Source organism: Dendropsophus ebraccatus, chromosome 6 (assembly GCF_027789765.1).
Source record: "Dendropsophus ebraccatus isolate aDenEbr1 chromosome 6, aDenEbr1.pat, whole genome shotgun sequence".
Lineage (NCBI taxonomy): Eukaryota > Metazoa > Chordata > Amphibia > Anura > Hylidae > Dendropsophus > Dendropsophus ebraccatus.
Genome location: NC_091459.1, coordinates 140808363 through 140826432, shown reverse-complemented (window position 1 = coordinate 140826432; position 18070 = coordinate 140808363). Strand labels below are relative to the sequence as shown.

Below are 18070 nucleotides of genomic sequence, written 5' to 3'. Positions count from 1 at the left end.
CAGAGGTGGCAGCAGAGAGCACTGTGTCAGACTGGAAAGAATACACTATTTTCTGCAGGGCATACAGAAGCTGATAAGTACTGTAGATTTTTAAATAGAAGTAAATTACAAATCTATATAACTTTCTGACACCAGTTGATTTTTAAAGAAATTGTTTTTCGCAGGCATTCGTCATTCATTGAAAATAAATTGCACTACTGAAATCTTTTAAAATAAATAAATAAAATAAAGTTCTTTATTCTGATATGTATATCATTTTTTTTAAATAATTTATGAAATGGCTAGGTAGGGCTTGTTCTTCTGGTAAAATGTCATTTATATTACTATAAATTTTGGTTCAATTACTTTTTTTTTACATTGTTCTTTCCATTTTTTGGAGGCAGCTTAACAAAATACCATTTTTTTTATTTTATTTTTTTGCAATGACCGTGAGCGACCAAAATAACAAAATATATGTTTTTAATGGGGTGCAGTTTATTTTACTTTATAAATCATAATTTATCGTTTTCTGATCACCTATATATTACGCTGCACTACTATTGTTGTGCAGTGTGTTATGCCTGTCAGCAAGTCCGGCAACATTTTTTATTAAAGTATTGTATTGTCCCCCAAAAGTTATATAAATTGCCAATATACATTTATTACGGGAAATGCTTATAAAGTGCTTTTTTCCCTGCACTTACTACTGCATCAAGGCTTCACTTCCTGGATAACATGGTGATGTCACTTCCTGGATAACATGGTGATGTTACTTCCTGGATAACATGGTGATGTCACTTCCTGGATAACCTGGTAATGTCACTTCCTGGATAACATGGTGATGTCACTTCCTGGATAACATGGTGATTTCACTTCCTGTATAAAATGGTGATGCCACTTCCTGGATAACATGATGTCACAACCCGACTCCCAGAGCTGTGTGGGCTGTGGCTGCTGAAGAGGATGATGGCAGAGGGATGCTCAGTGTCCCTCCAGTGCCCTGTGTCCCTCAGTGTCCCCCTGCCATCATCCTCTCCAGCAGCCACAGCCCGCACAGCTCTGGGAGTCGGGTTGTGACATCACTATGTTATCCAGGAAGTGACATCACCATGTAATCCAGGAAGTGACATCACCACGTTATCCAGGAAGTGACATAACCATTTTATCCAGGAAGTGACATCATCATGTTATCCAGGAAGTGAAGCCTTGATGAAGTAGTAAGTGCAGGGAAAAAAGCACTTTATGTGCATTTCCCGTAATAAGTGTATATTGGTGATTTGTATAACTTTTGGGGGGCAATACAATACTTTAATAAAAAATGTTGCCAGACTTCTCCTTTAACCCCTAGACGACCCTGGACGTAGGGGTACGTCATGGAAGTCTGTCCCTAGACCACCCATGACGTAACCTTACGTCCTGGGTGTTTCTCCCGCTATGAAGCGTGCTCCGGAGCGGAGCGCGCTTCATAGCAGGTGGGGGCCGGCTGCAAACAGCAGCCGGGACCTCACCGGTAATGACACGCTGCAGCGATCGCGCTGCCGCGTGTCATTAACCCCTTAAACACCGCGATCGCGGCGCGACCGCGGCGTTTAAGTGTAAGTGACAGGGGGAGTCCCCTGTCATTTACCGATCGGGACCCCCGCAGTGTGACTGCGGGGGTCCCGATCGTTGAAACGGACTGCCGGAGGTCTCTTACCTGCCTCCGTGCGGTCCGATCGGCGATCTGCTACACTGAGTCTGCACAGGCAGGCTCAATGAGCAGATCGCCGATAACACTGATCAATGCTATGCCTATGGCATAGCAATGATCAGTGTATAAATTAAAGTACTGTATGTAAAAGTCCCCCAAAGGGACTTCAAAAGTGTAAAAAAAAAAAAGTTCAAAACACTATTACACTACCCCAAAACCCCTCCACCAATAAAAGTCTAAATCACCCCCCTTTCGCATTATATAAATAAAACATATAAAAATAAATAAATAGATAAACATATAATATACCGTAGCGTGCGTAATTGTCCGATCTATTAATATATAACAAGCGTCATTGTGATCGGTAAACGGCGTACACGAAAAGAGGGGAAAAGTGCGCAGATTACCGATTTTATGTTACATTATATATTAAAAAAAATCAATAAAAAGTGATCAAAACGTCCGATCTTCACAAATATGGTATTAATAAAAACTAGAGATCATGGCGGAAAAAATGACACCCCATACAGCCCCGTAGGTGAAAAAATAAAACCGTTATAAGCGTCATAATAGGCCCATTTTATTAATATTTAATTGCCAAAAAAAAGGATTTCATAAAAAAATACATATATAACATTAGAGAATCTGTGTAACCTGCATATGGTTGTGTTCGGACTGACCTATAAAATAATAGTGTCATGTCGCTGTTACCATATAGTATATTACGTAGACACAGAAACCCCCCAAACGTTACCATATTGCTCTTATTTACGATTTCACCTATTTATATCTTCATAAATAATATATTTGGAATTCCATCATACATGTTATGGTAAAATGAATGACGCCATTACACAGTACAACTATTCCTGTAAAAAACAAGCCCTTACATGGCTTGTAGATAGAAAACTGAGAGTGCTAGAGCTCTTAGAAGGGGAGGAGGGAAAAACGAAAACACTAAGATCAAAATTTGCGCGGTCCACTGGGTCATTTTGGGCCTGGTCCTCAAAGGGTTAAGCCAACTGGCATTTGATCTAAACACAAACTAGACAGGTAATGTTTCCACTACTTAAAAATGAAAACTCCCAGTAGAGAAATGTATTATTTGTGCCTATGGGTGTGATAGAGCATGCCTTGACTAGACAGTCATTGAAAGCATCACGTTTTTGCCAATGGTCGTCAAAAAGAGGTCCCTCTTTTAGTAATGACGTCCCAAAATAATGACCGTGAAAATCATTAGCATTCGTCATTACCACTTGACAGCTGTCATTCAGCACTACAATGATGACTGCTTGGAAAGACATCTGTCGAGCGGTCATGACGAACACAAATGATTTTCATGGTCGTTATTTCGGGCCGTCATTACCAAAAGAGGGACTTTTTTTGACGACCATTGGCAAAGACCTGATGCATTCACTGACTGTCTAGTCCAGGCATGCTCCATCACACCCACAGGCACAAATAATACATTTCTCTACTGGGAGTTTCTGTATTTAGTTTAGTTTTTTTTAACCAAACCTAGAAGTGGTTTCAGGAGAATTGGCTCCATTTCTGGCTTTGGCTGAAAAAACTTTGATGGCATTTTTCCAAAGAAAATGCTGTGTGTGCAATCCCTCCTTAAGCAAATAACAAAAAGCTCAAGGAAACAGCGAAGAAGGAAATATGATGGAATACGAAGGAGGGAGAGAAGACTGCATCGTCTTACAAGAAATATCATACAGTATCTGAAAGAGTTCATCAGACATTTACAATGAAGTTATGAAGCCAAAACCGAAGCCCTTTAAATGATTATCCCTTAAAGTCAGGGATGGGGAATCTCCGAACCTCCAAATGGTGAAAAACTACAACTCCCATCATGCCTGGACAGCCAATACTCTGCAGTATGGGATGGGGTAGTAGACTATACTATTCCATACAAAGGCACAAAGTATATCAGGTTGTATACCGTATTCTACCATATTTATTAACGCCAAAATGGCCACAAAATAAATGTATAAAATCTTCCAGTCATGAGGTGTTTAGCAAATGGCGGTGTTGGTTATTTTGATCAATTTTATTATTTTGTATTATATAAAATAATACAGTTTATGGCTATTGACGAGTCTCCCCGGGATGAGAAGCAGCAGCGGCCATACATGAGGGAGAATCTCCTCACATCCGCCATGTTCTAGAGCTTTCCTCAGTGTCTGATAATAATCCCCATAGTTATATATACATTATATCTTGTGTCTCCTCCCTCTGCTGCTTTGTACAGCACTGGGAGGACTGGTCAGTACTGGTTATCACTGGTTATACTGGGCTCCTCCTTCACCTCACACACCTCAGGCTGCCCCCTGACTCTCCTCACATTGTTCAGGCAGCCGAATGTGAGAAAACTTTATTGACAAAGGACATTCAGTGACAGAACAGCACAGAACATACAAGTCACCTCAGGGTTATGTGACCAGATATAAACTGTGCTCTGCTATACACGTCATAGACGGTCACTATGACGGAATATATGGTCTATCATTTACATTACAGACACATTGGTGCTTATTATATTACATGCCTCAGCTGCTGCAGAATCTCTTTGTTAAGGGGATACATGTCATTCATCTGTAGGATGAGGTGTGCAGGAGCTAGGCTATGTAAAGCGTGCCCCTCTATATAAAGCCAGACACAGTGTGCCCTCATATACTACCAGTCAGTGTGCCCTAATGCACTACCAGCCAGTGTGCCCTCATACACTACCATATACAGTGTGCCCTAATATACTACCAGCCAGTGTGCCCTAATATACTACCATCTACAGTGTGCCCTAATATACTACCATCTACAGTGTACCCTCATACACTACCATCTACAGTGTGCCCTCATATACTACCATATACAGTGTGCCCTAATATACTACCAGCCAGTGTGCCCTCATACACTACCATATACAGTGTGCCCTAATATACTACCAGTCAGTGTGCCCTCATATACTACCATATACAGTGTGCCCTAATGTACTACCAGCCAGTGTGCCCTAATGCACTACCAGCCAGTGTGCCCTCATACACTACCATATACAGTGTGCCCTAATATACTACCAGTCAGTGTGCCCTCATATACTACCATATACAGTGTGCCCTAATGTACTACCAGCCAGTGTGCCCTAATGCACTACCAGCCAGTGTGCCCTAATATACTACCATATACAGTGTGCCCTAATATACTACCATATACAGTGTGCCCTCATATACTACCATATACAGTGTGCCCTCATATACTACCATATACAGTGTGCCCTCATATACTACCATATACAGTGTGCCCTCATGTACTACCAGCCAGTGTGCCCTCATACACTACCATATACAGTGTGCCCTCATACACTACCATATACAGTGTGCCCTCATACACTACCATATACAGTGTGCCCTCATACACTACCATATACAGTGTGCCCTCATACACTACCATCTACAGTGTGCCCTCATATACTACCATATACAGTGTGCCCTCATATACTACCATATACAGTGTGCCCTCATATACTACCATATACAGTGTGCCCTCATGTATTACCAGCCAGTGTGCCCTCATACACTACCATATACAGTGTGCCCTCATACACTACCATATACAGTGTGCCCTCATACACTACCATATACAGTGTGCCCTCATACACTACCATCTACAGTGTGCCCTAATATACTACCATATACAGTGTGCCCTCATCAGGGCCGCCGATAGGGCAGTACAACCGGTACTGCCGTATGGGGCCCGGACCCTAAGAGACATGGGGGGGGGCCCGGCCGCTCCCTCCCCCGGCCGCCACTCCCTCCCCCGGCCGCCGCCCCCTCCCCGACCGCTGCCCCCTCCCCGACCGCTACGCTAGGGGGGCCCGCACGGCCCCCCTTGCCACCTTGGGGGGGGGGGTTGTGCCGCTTCGGTCCGGTGAGCTTCCGGCACACGCTGCCTCTATCACTGGCCGGAAGCTCACAGCTGCAGCCCTGCGGTCCTTCTCTCCTGCTCGGCAGCGGCGCACGTGACGTCATCGCGCCGAGCAGGAGAGAAGTTCCTGGACCGCGGGGCTGCAGCTGTGAGCTTCCGGCCAGTGATAGAGGCAGCGTGTGCCGGAAGCTCACCGGACTAAAGCTGCATGGGGAGGGGGGACCTGCCTCACCTGCCTCACCTGCCTCACCTGCCTCTGCTCCCCCGGCCGCTCCCTCGTCCCCCAGCCTCTCCTCCTGTACCCCCCCCCTCCAGCCTCTCCTCCTGTACCCCCCCTCCAGCCTCTCCTCCTGTACCCCCCCCTCCAGCCTCTCCTCCTGTACCCCCCCTCCAGCCTCTCCTCCTGTACCCCCCCTCCAGCCTCTCCTCCTGTACCCCCCCTCCAGCCTCTCCTCCTGTACCCCCCCTTCCAGCCTCTCCTCCTGTACCCCCCCTTCCAGCCTCTCCTCCTGCACCCCCCTTCCAACCTCTCCTCCTGTACCCCCTTCCAGCCTCTCCTCCTGTACCCCCTTCCAGCCTCTCCTCCTGTACCCCCCCTCCAGCCTCTCCTCCTGTACCCCCTTCCAGCCTCTCCTCCTGTACCCCCCCTCTTGTACCCCCCCCCTCCAGCCTCTCCTCTTGTACCCCCCCTCCAGCCTCTCCTCCTGTACCCCCCCTCCAGCCTCTCCTCCTGTACCCCCCCTCCAGCCTCTCCTCCTGTACCCCCCCACCAGCCTCTCCTCCTGTACCCCCCCTCCTGTACCCCCTCCAGCCTCTCCTCCTGCACCCCCAGCCTCTCCTCCTGCACCCCCAGCCTCTCCTCCTGTACCTCCTCTAGCCTCTCCTCCTGCACCCCACAGCCTCTCCTCCTGCACACCACAGCCTCTCCTCCTGTACCCCTCAGCCTCACCCCCTGCACCCCACAGCCTTTCCCCAGCCTCTCCTCCTCTACCCCCCCTCCAGCCTCTCCTCCTGCACCCCCCTTCCAGCCTCTCCTCCTGTACCCCCTTCCAGCCTCTCCTCCTGTACCCCCTTCCAGCCTCTCCTCCTGTACCCCCTTCCAGCCTCTCCTCCTGTACCCCCTCCAGCCTCTCCTCCTGTACCCCCTCCAGCCTCTCCTCCTGCACCCCCCAGCCTCTCCTCCTGCACCCCCCAGCCTCTCCTCCTGCACCCCCAGCCTCTCCTCCTGCACCCCACAGCCTCTCCCCCAGCCTCTTCTCCTGCACCCCCCAGCCTCTCCTCCTGCACCCCACAGCCTCACCCAGCCTCTTCTCCTGCACCCCTCAGCCTCTCCTCCTGCACCCCACAGCCTCTCCCACAGCCTCTTCTCCTGCACCCCCCAGCCTCTCCCCCAGCCTCTTCTCCTGCACCCCCAGCCTCTCCTCCAGCCTCTCCTCCTGCACCCCACAGCCTCTCCTCCTGCACCCCACAGCCTCTCCTCCTGCACCCCACAGCCTCTCCTCCTGCACCCCAAAGCCTCTCCTCCTGCACCCCACAACCTCTCCCCCTAGCCTACCCTCCTGCACCCCCAGCCTCTCCCCCAGCCTTTCCGTCAGCACCCCCCCCAGCCTCTCTGTCAGCACCCCCCAGCCTCTCCTCCTGCACCCCCTAGCCTCTCCACCAGCACCCCCAGCTGCTCTCCCTGCCCCTCAGCTGCTCCTCCTGCCCCCCATCTTCTCCCCCTGCCCCATCTGCTCCTCCACCTGTCCCCCATCTTCTCCCCCTGCCACCCCAGCTGCCCAATCTTCTCCCTGCCACCCTAGCTGCCCCCTATCTGCTCCCCCTGCCTGCCACCCCAGCTGCTCCTCCTGCCCCCCATCTACTCCCCCTGCCACCCCAGCTGCTGCCCCCGAGCTGATCCCTCTGCCCCACATTGCTCCCTCTGCCCACCCAGCTGCTCCCCCTGCCCCTCTCACCCCAGCTGCTCCCCCTGCCCCCATCTACTACCCCTGCCCCTCTCACCCCAGCTGCTCTCCCTGCCCCCCATCTGCTCCTCCTCCTGCCCCATCTACTCCCCCTGCCCCCAGCTGCTCCCTCTGCCTCCCCAGATTCTCCCCCTGCCACCCCTAGCTGCTCCCCCTCCCCGTCACCCCAGCTGCTCTCCTTCCCCCTGTCACCCCAGCTTCTCCCCTTCACCCCAGCGGCTTCCCCTGCCACCCCCAGCTGCCTCCCTTCCCCTGCCACCCCCAGCTGCCTCCCTTCCCCTGCCACCCCCAGCTGCCTCCCTTCCCCAGTCACCCCCAGCTGCCTGCTTGCAGACTAGTTGTGGTTGGAGAAGTCTTCTTGATTGCTGCGCCAGATGGAGAAGAAAGCAAGAAGCGACGGCAATCGGAGAAGACGTCACCTGTGAGTCATTAGTAACTGCACTGTAATCACTTCTATAGTGTGCAGAGCCTGTGTACCATTGGGGTCTAAATGGGTCAGTGTATTGTTTGCGCTAGTGTACTGACACAGCCCCGCGGTCACTACAGTACACTAGCGCAAACTTTTAAACTAGGACCCAACTAGAACAGCCGCAGGCACTACAACTCCCAGCATATGCTGAGGGCTGCAGACTGTCAGTAAATGCTGGGAGTTGTAGTGCCTGCAGCTGTTGTAGTTGGGTCCTATACACTGGATGCTTTGTGACATATAAGAATACATAGATCTGTGGGGGCTCAGTGCAGGGACGTGACCCCAGAACAGCACTAATAAGGGATAGTGGTAGATGTTTTGTTCTATCCCCTATTAGTGATGTTCTGGGGTCACTTCCCTGCACTGAGCCCCCACAGATCTTTGTATTCTTATATGTCACAAAGCATCCAGTGTATAGGACCCAACTACAACAGCTGCAGGCACTACAACTCCCAGCATGTACTGACAGTCTGCAGCCCTCAGGATATGCTGGGAATTGTAGTACAGTGTAGACAGATGTATTGCTGGACCTTCAGGGCTGATGGTTGTCACCCACAGATTGCAGCCACCAGGAGCCTCTGCACACAGTGATTTATTACAGGGTTGTCCTCTCAGAGACTACAACTCCCAGCATACCCTGAGAGCTGTATAAATGGAGGGATTTGTCACAAATACAGATGAATTCAGGAAAGGAGCGGGTCAGCATGTCGTTTCTCACTGGTTGTATATTGGTGGGCCCCAGGTCCCCCAGTCTGACACTGGACAGAAGCGGCCCCCAAACTAAGACGTCCCCGGCCTCCTTCCTTCCTCCATCACATTTGTTTGATGAGAACAGCGGGCATCAAGCAGAGCGACACTCAAGTGCCAGGGTATATACCATGCATGTACAGCAACGTGGGGGGGGGGGGCGCCTCAGCATGCAAAGTGCCTAGGGCAGCATAAACTCTAAATACAGGCCTGGCTGCCGGCACTTCATACCAGCAGCCTATGGGAGGCCGGGCCGTGACCTCTCCGGCAGGCGTGATCATGTGACGTCATCACGTCTGCCGGAAGTCCCGTCCCTGCGGCTCGCAAGATGGAGCCCGAAGAGGAGGAAGAGCTGCTGCCTGCACAGCGTGGATTAGGTGAGTAGGATGTTTATTTTTTTGGGGGCACCTCTGGGGGCATTATTAGTATATGGGGGCACCTCTGGGGGCATTATTAGTGTATGGGGGCACCTCTGGGGGCATTATTAGTTCATGGGGGGCACCTCTGGGGGCATTATTAGTATATGGGGGCACCTCTGGGGGCATTATTAGTTCATGGGGGGCACCTCTGGGGGCATTATTAGTGTATAGGGGCACCTCTGGGGGCATTATTAGTATATGGGGGCACCTCTGGGGGCATTATTAGTATATGGGGGCACCTCTGGGGGCATTATTAGTATATGGGGGCACCTCTGGGGGCATTATTAGTATATGGGGGCACCTCTGGGGACATTATTAGTATATGGGGGCACCTCTGGGGGCATTATTAGCTCATGGGGGCACCTCTGGGGGCATTATTATCTCATTGGGGGCACCTCTGGGGGCATTATTAGTGTATGGGGGCACCTCTGGGGGCATTATTAGTGTATGGGGGCACCTCTGGGGGCATTATTAGTGTATGGGGGCACCTCTGGGGGCATTATTAGTATATGGGGGCACCTCTGGGGGCATTATTAGTGTATGGGGGCACCTCTGGGGGCATTATTAGTGTATGGGGGCACCTCTGGGGGCATTATTATTGGTGAACATATACAAATCAAACAGCCCCCCAGACCCTCGAAATTCAATAACCCCAAACGGGGCATTCAAACAGCATTCTGAATACAGGGAACCCCTACCCCACTCTTGTATAAGTTTTAGTCTCCATCATAATGAGCCCCGCTGGGCTTGTAGACACGCTATAAATTGTACGTTGCAAGGGTGAATATAATGCACTGCATACAGAGCACAAGAGGCAGCTATACAAGTAAGTGTCTGTATGGTGACATTTAAATTGCACCTTGTTCACATTTAGTTTCTACAATTTTATAACTGTATAACAGAGGTTACATTTTAAGCCACTGGGGAAAATGGGGTATATGAGCCAGTTCTCTAGAATTGATCGGAACCAAATTATACCTCCCAGCAAGGCGTGGGGCGAACACACTATTTTTTTTTTTTATTAATGTGGGGGGCCCAGACACTTTGGTTGTATGGGGCCCCGAAATTCCTGATGGCGGCCCTGGCCCTCATACACTACCATATACAGTGTACCCTCATACACTACCATCTGCAGTGTGCCCTCATACACTACCATATACAGTGTGCCCTCATATACTACCATCTACAGTGTACCCTCATATACTACCATCTACAGTGTGCCCTCATACACTACCATATACAGTGTGCCCTCATACACTACCATATACAGTGTGCCCTCATACACTACCATCTACAGTGTGCCCTCATATACTACCATATACAGTGTGCCCTCATACACTACCATCTACAGTGTGCCCTAATATACTACCATATACAGTGTGCCCTCATACACTACCATATACAGTGTGCCCTAATATACTACCATCTGCAGTGTGCCCTCATATACTACCATCTACAGTGTGCCCTCATACACTACCATATACAGTGTGCCCTCATATACTACCATCTACAGTGTGCCCTCATACACTACCATCTACAGTGTACCCTCATACACTAACATCTACAGTGTGCCCTCATATACTACCATCTACAGTGTACCCTCATATACTACCATCTACAGTGTACCCTCATATACCACCATCTACAGTGTGCCCTCATATACTACCATCTACAGTGTGCCCTCAAGTACTACCATCTACAGCAGTGCTTCTCAAACTGTGAGGCGCCCCCTAGTTGTTGGTGAGGCGCAGCTGGGGAGGGAGTATTCACAAAAGTAACTATAAGTTGCAAAAACCTTTCCCTGACTGCAACAATCTCTGGTTATGAAACATTGTTGGCTCATTCTGCACTTATTTAATGTGATTAGGAGATTAGGAGACAAATGAAGGGTAGACTAAGCAAAAGTTCTTATATCTGCATAGACTTCAACCACAGATGGTGAGGCCCTGGCATCCTCTTGGTCAGTCTGGTGAGGCCCAGGTAGCATTTTCTTTGTCGGGTGAGGCTCCAGTAGTAAAAGTTTGAGAAGCACTGATCTACAGTGTACCCTCATATACTACCAGCTACAGTGTACCTTTATATACTACCAGCTACAGTGTACCCTCATACACTACCAGCTACAGTGTACCCTGATATACTACCATCTACAGTGTACCCTCATATACTACCAACTACAGTGTAACTTTATATACTACCAGCCAGTGTGCCCTCATATACTACCAGCTACAGTGTACCCTCATATACTACCAACTACAGTGTGCCCTCATATACTACCATCTACAGTGTACCTTTATATACTACCAGCTACAGTGTACCCTCATATACTACCATCTACAGTGTACCTTTATATACTACCAGTCAGTGTGCCCTCATATACTACCAGCTACAGTGTGCCCTCATATACTACCATATACAGTGTGCCCTCATATACTACCAGCTACAGTGTGCCCTCATATACTACCATCTACAGTGTGCCCTCATATACTACCAGCAGTGGCGTAGCCACCGTGGTCGCGGGGGTCGCCGCCGCGACCGGGCCCGCTACAAGGGGGGCCCGCGGGGCCCCCCGATCAATCACTCTTGTGACCGCAAGCATTGTTTTGCTTGCGGTCACAAGAGCCTGGCTCCGTCTTCCTCCAGCTGCTGCGCGGCTGCCGGGGGTGTCGCGTCTTACCCCCGGCAGCGCGCGCATCCCAGAACTCCCTGCGCGCCTTGGGCCCTGACTTCCGGTTTCCGGCGCGCAGGGAGTTCTGGGATGCGCGCGCTGCCGGGGATAAGACGCGACACCCCCGGCAGCCGCGCAGCAGCCGGGGACAGACCGAAGGCGAAGGAGTGAGGATCAACGTGGGAGCGCGATGTCAGGTGAGTTAAGTTTTGTTTTTTTATCAGCCTGTACGGGTGGGGGGAAAGGAGGGGGCCATCTATGAGGGTGGGGGGGAAAGAGGGGGCCATCTATGAGGGTGGGGGGGAAAGGAGGGGGCCATCTATGAGGGTGGGGGGGAAAGGAGGGGGCCATCTATGAGGGTGGGGGGAAAGAGGGGGCCATCTATGAGGGTGGGGGGAAAGAGGGGGCCATCTATGAGGGTGGGGGGAAAGAGGGGGCCATCTATGAGGGTGGGGGGAAAGAGGGGGCCATCTATGAGGGTGGGGGGAAAGAGGGGGGTATCTATGAGGGTGGGGGAAAGGAGGGGGGCATCTATGAGGGTGGGGGGGAAAGGAGGGGGCCATCTATGAGGGTGGGGGGGAAAGGAGGGGGCCATCTATGAGGGTGGGGGGAAAGAGGGGGCCATCTATGAGGGTGGGGGGAAAGAGGGGGCCATCTATGAGGGTGGGGGGAAAGAGGGGGCCATCTATGAGGGTGGGGGGAAAGAGGGGGCCATCTATGAGGGTGGGGGGAAAGGAGGGGGGCATCTATGAGGGTGGGGGAAAGGAGGGGGGCATCTATGAGGGTGGGGGGAAAGGAGGGGGGCATCTATGAGGGTGAGGGGAAGAGGGGGGCATCTATGAGGGTGGGGGGGGAAAGAGGGGCCATCTATGAGGGTGGGGGAAAGGAGGGGGGCATCTATGAGGGTGGGGGGGGGGGAAGGGGACCATCTATAAGGGAGGGAGGAAGGGGACCATCTATAAAGGGGGGGAAAGGGGACCATCTATAAGGGAGGGGGGGGAAAGGGGACCATCTATAAGGGAGGGGGGGAAAGGGGACCATCTATAAGGGAGGGGGGGGAAAGGGGACCATCTATAAGGGAGGGGGGGGAAAGGGGACCATCTATAAGGGAGGGGGGGAAAGGGGACCATCTATAAGGGAGGGGGGGGAAAGGGGACCATCTATAAGGGAGGGGGGGGGAAAGGGGACCATCTATAAGGGAGGGGGGGAAAGGGGACCATCTATAAGGGAGGGGGGGGAAAGGGGACCATCTATAAGGGAGGGGGGGAAAGGGGACCATCTATAAGGGAGGGGGGGGGAAAGGGGACCATCTATAAGGGAGGGGGGGGGGAAAGGGGACCATCTATAAGGGAGGGGGGGGAAAGGGGACCATCTATAAGGGAGGGGGGGAAAGAGGAACATCTATAAGGGAGGGGGGGAAAGGGGACCATCTATAAGGGAGGGGGGGAAAGGGGACCATCTATAAGGGAGGGGGGGAAAGGGGACCATCTATAAGGGAGGGGGGGGAAGGGGACCATCTATAAGGGAGGGGGGGGGGGAAGGGGACCATCTATAAGGGAGGGGGGGGGAAGGGGACCATCTATAAGGGAGGGTGGGGGGAGAGGGGGCCATTCATAAGGGAGGGTGGGGGGAGAGGGGACCATCCATAAGGGAGGGTGAGGAGAGAGGGGGCCATCTATAAGGGAGGGGGGGGGAAGGGGACCATCTATAAGGGAGGGGGGGGGGGAAAGGGGACCATCTATAAGGGAGGGGGGGGGAAGGGGACCATCTATAAGGGAGGGGGGGGGGGGAGGGGACCATCTATAAGGGAGGGGGGGGGGGTGGGGAGGGGACCATCTATAAGGGAGGGTGGGGGGAGAGGGGGCCATTCATAAGGGAGGGTGAGGAGAGAGGGGGCCATCTATAAGGGAGGGGGTAGAGGGGGCCATCTATTTGGGGGGGCAACATAGGGGGAGAGGGAATACACAGAGGGGGGCATATATTAGGAGGTCACATAGAGTCAGGGCTACCCACTAAATGAGGGTGTAAAGGGGACAGTACAGATGTGCAGTGTGTAGAGAGATGGAGATGGTGTCAGAGTGTGGAGCCTAATATGTCTGTCTGGCAGATTCTGTGGATTCGTGGTTTGGAGAAGTTCTCATAACGGCCCAGGACGGATGGAGAAGAAGATGAAAAGGGAAGAACTCCGATCAGAAAAGACGTCTCCTGTGAGTCACCTGATATAACTGCACTGTAATGTATATGGTGTATAGAGCCTGTGTGGAGCTGGGGCCACCTCTATATGACTGGATGAGGTGATTTAGTATACTGGATTTGGTCAGTAACAATATGGTGGTGATGGTAGTGGTTGTGGTGTGGCGGTAATGTTTCCTCCCTATATACTGGTATTACTGGTAATATTGGTCTCAGTATACAGGATTTGGTCGGTAACAGTATGGCAGTAATAGGTAATATCTGTCTTGGTGTGTGTGTATATATATATATATATATATATATATATATATAATGTGTGTATGTATATATATACAGTGGTACCTTGGTTTAAGAGTAACTTCGTTTAAGAGCGTTTTGGTTTAAGAGCTCACAGTTTTTCAAAATTGTGACTTGGTTTAAGAGCATTGCTTTGGTTTAAGAACTTCCTGTATTGGGTGGGAGCGCGAGTGGAGAAGGGGCATGGCCTGCATAGCGGGGTCTACAGCACTGTACTCTAAACACCTTCCAAATCATAGCAGATCCCCTTCAGGCTGGGGCTTACATCAGGGGACAGGACTGTGGTGGGGGGGTAATCTCTCCATAGCTGTAACCCCTCTCTCCCCGGACAGAGAGCGCTGCATGTATGTGCCCACATCTGCCCTGCTCATTCCTTCATGCTCCCTGCAGTCTCTGTCCGCCCTTGTGTTTCCCATCCTCTCCATTACTGTACAGTACAGAATAATAAATATATTTGGGGTGTGGAAGCAATTGTCTGCATTTACATGATTTCTTATAGGAAAATTTGCTTTGGTTTAAGAGTGGATTTGGATTACAAGCACGGTCCTGGAACGAATTATGCTCATAATCCAAGGCACCACTGTGTGTGTGTATATATATATATATATATATATATATATATATATACACACACACCAATAGCATCACTTGGTCGTGAAAGGAGGGGGGGGGGGGGGGGGCCCAAGTTGGCCTCTCGCACCAGGGCCCAGGAGACATTAGCTACGCCCCTGACTACCAGCTACAGTGTGCCCTCATATACTACCATCTACAGTGTGCCCTCATATACTACCATCTACAGTGTGCCCTCATATACTACCATCTACAGTGTACCTTTATATACTACCAGCTACAGTGTACCCTCATATACCACCAGCTACAGTGTGCCCTCATATACTACCATCTACTTCCATTACTTTCTTCCTGCAGTTGTCACCCTTAGGCCCGGACTCTCATAATAGCCACTATAGCAGGGTTACACTTTGGGAGTCGTTCATTACTTGGGAAAAATAAGAGCATATTGTGATCTCCAGTATATAAGCCTTACTGACCTTTTACCTATATTACAGGAGACTTTTAGAGACTTTCATAGTCTTTTTCCTGTAACTACAAGAACCACAATATAATTTTCGTTACACAGAAGAAGTTTTCAATGGCAGAGCCGCCACCCGCTGCTATAAGTGCCATGTGGGCGTAATGGCTTACAAGATTTACCAGTGTCAGCTCTGACATTAATGTACCAGCGGCAAATAGAATAAAACAAACACACCATGTATGATTTAATAATAGATCTGCTATTTTAATTCCCGGTGCAATCTTAATATGCATTATTATACTGTAGATAAGGCCCGGATTTTATACACCAATTTATTGAATGAGTATGGTAAATACACACTTATGTACGGCTGTTTACATGTCATGGTTGCTGTAATTTGCTGAACGAGCCTGTAAGTGATTGCTATATAAAGTGATTCTAGGCGGAACATATATAAAAAAAACTCTCTCTTCTTATACAGAAGGTCCAAATGATTAATTATTCTAGAAGTTCTTTTCAATCATAGCCTCTCCCTGGATGTAGAGGAAACGTCACTATTATATATGACAGGGGTATACCAGGACAGTTAAAGGGGTAGTCCGCAGAAAAAATATTTTTTTAAAGTTATACAGATTTCTAAATTACTTATATTTAAAAATCTACAACCTTCAAGTACTTATCAGCTGCTGTATGTCCTGCAGGAAGTGGTGTATTCTTTCTATTCTGACAAAGTGCTCTCTGCTCCCACCTCTGTCCATGTCAGGAACTGTCCAGACCAGGAGAGGTTTTCTATGGGGATTTGCTGCTGCTCTGGACAGTTCCTGTCTCGAACAGAGGTGGCAGCAGAGAGCACTGTGTTACACTGGAAAGAATGCATCACTTCCTGCAGGACATACAGCAGCAGACAAGTACTGGAAGACTTGCTATTTTTAAATAGAAGTAGATTACAAATCTATATAACTTTCTAACACCAGTTGATTTTGAAAGAATTTCTTTTCGCCTGAGTACCCCTTTAATTTTTGGATTGGGGGGGGGGTTCAAATAACCCCAAATAAATAAAATATATATATATATATATATTTCTGCCTATGATTTTATATAAAGTAATTAACAAATTTGTATAACTTTCTGATGACTGTTAATTTTAAAAAAAAAATTCCCTGGTTAAAGTGGTTAGAGATGAGCGAACCGGGTTCGGGTTCGAGTCGATCCGAACCCGAACGTTCGGTATTTGATTAGCGGGGGCTGCTGAACTTAGATAAAGCTCTAAGGTTGTCTGGAAAACATGGATACAGCCAATATCCATATACTATATCCATGTTTTCCACATAGCCTTAGGGCTTTATCCAAGTTCAGCAGCCGCCGCTAATCAAATGCCGAAAGTTCGGGCTCGGATCGAATCGAGCATGCTCCAGGTTTGCTCAGCTCTAAAAGTGGTCATACACAATAGAAGGCCTAGTTCACATGCTCAGTGTCCTGCAGTAAGTGAGTGGGAGGGCACGCATTAGGGACACCTCGGACGCACTGGCAAGAGTTGATGGGATCTTTGTGGATCCAGACATGCTATTGGTGGCAGCGGACGTAGAGTCCCTGTACACCTGTATCCGCCATGATGATGGTCTACGAGCCGTAAAATTCTTTCTCGATGCAAGCCATTGGGACTCCGACACCTGCCGACTGATATTAGAACTGTTAAAATTTATTTTGACACATAATTTCTTTGTATTTAAGGATAGTTTTTATTTGCAGTTGCGGGGCACTGCCATGGGGGCGGCTTGTGCGCCCTCATACGCCAACCTCTTCCTTGGATTTTGGGAAAGGGGGGTTTTCCAGTGTGGGGGCACCCAGGCTGCACCCCATGTGCAGTGTTGGCTGCGGTATATTGATGATGTTCTGTTTGTTTGGCAGGGGTCGGAGTCCCAATTGAAGGACTTCATGAAGGAATTGAATCTAAATGATGTCAATATTAGACTAACCTATAAAAGTGATCCGAAAAAGATAGAGTTCCTTGACATCCAAATCGAGTGTGGCAGCGATGGATTGTTGCAGACAGACGTATTCCGGAAAGCAACAGCAACTAATTCTCCGCTGCACGCCACCTCTGCACATACACCGGCCACCATCAGAGCTGTACCTACAGGTCAGTTCCTTCGTATGAGGCGATTATGCTCCTCTGAGACCAGATTTATGGCCCAAGCGGAGGACCTAAAAGGTCGCTTCAGAGATAGGGGCTATAGTAATAGGGTAATAGAGAGGGGCTTCAGAAGGGCGAAAAAAACTAAGAGAGAAGATATTTTACAGACGGGTGATAACATGAGGGGAAAGAAAAATGACAATACTGTGAGATTTGTCTCGACATATAACTGTAAGTGGGAGACAATGAGGAGTATCCTCCAGAAGCACTGGTCGGTCTTACAAACAGACCCAGTGCTAGCAACAAAACTACCTAAAACTCCATCCATGACAGCCAGAAGAGGTAAAAATCTCAAGGATCTTCTGGTTAAGAGCCACTATGTGGCAAAACCAGAGAATCCGTTTGGGATAACTCATGTGAGGACAGGATGTTACCCATGTGGCAACTGTGTTGCCTGCCCCAATGTGTTGAGAACTGACTCTTTCTCCTCAGTATATGGGGAAAAAGACTATAAAATACGTGATTATATATCTTGCAGCAGCACACATGTGGTATATTA

At 49.6% G+C, this 18070-nt stretch overlaps 1 protein-coding gene across 5 annotated transcripts in view; it reads right to left on the bottom strand.

Annotated features, from left to right (window-relative positions):
* Positions 1–18070, bottom strand: part of RAD51AP2 (RAD51 associated protein 2) — a 50009-nt gene that overhangs the window by 22881 nt on the left and 9058 nt on the right. For 2 of the 5 annotated variants that reach the window (XM_069973140.1, XM_069973145.1), the window contains exon 1: positions 3990–4045. The exons of 1 other annotated variant lie outside the window; for it this stretch is intronic. The gene's annotated coding sequence lies outside the window, so the exon portion shown is untranslated. 2 more of the 5 variants (XM_069973141.1, XM_069973143.1) reach the window with 2 other exon arrangements.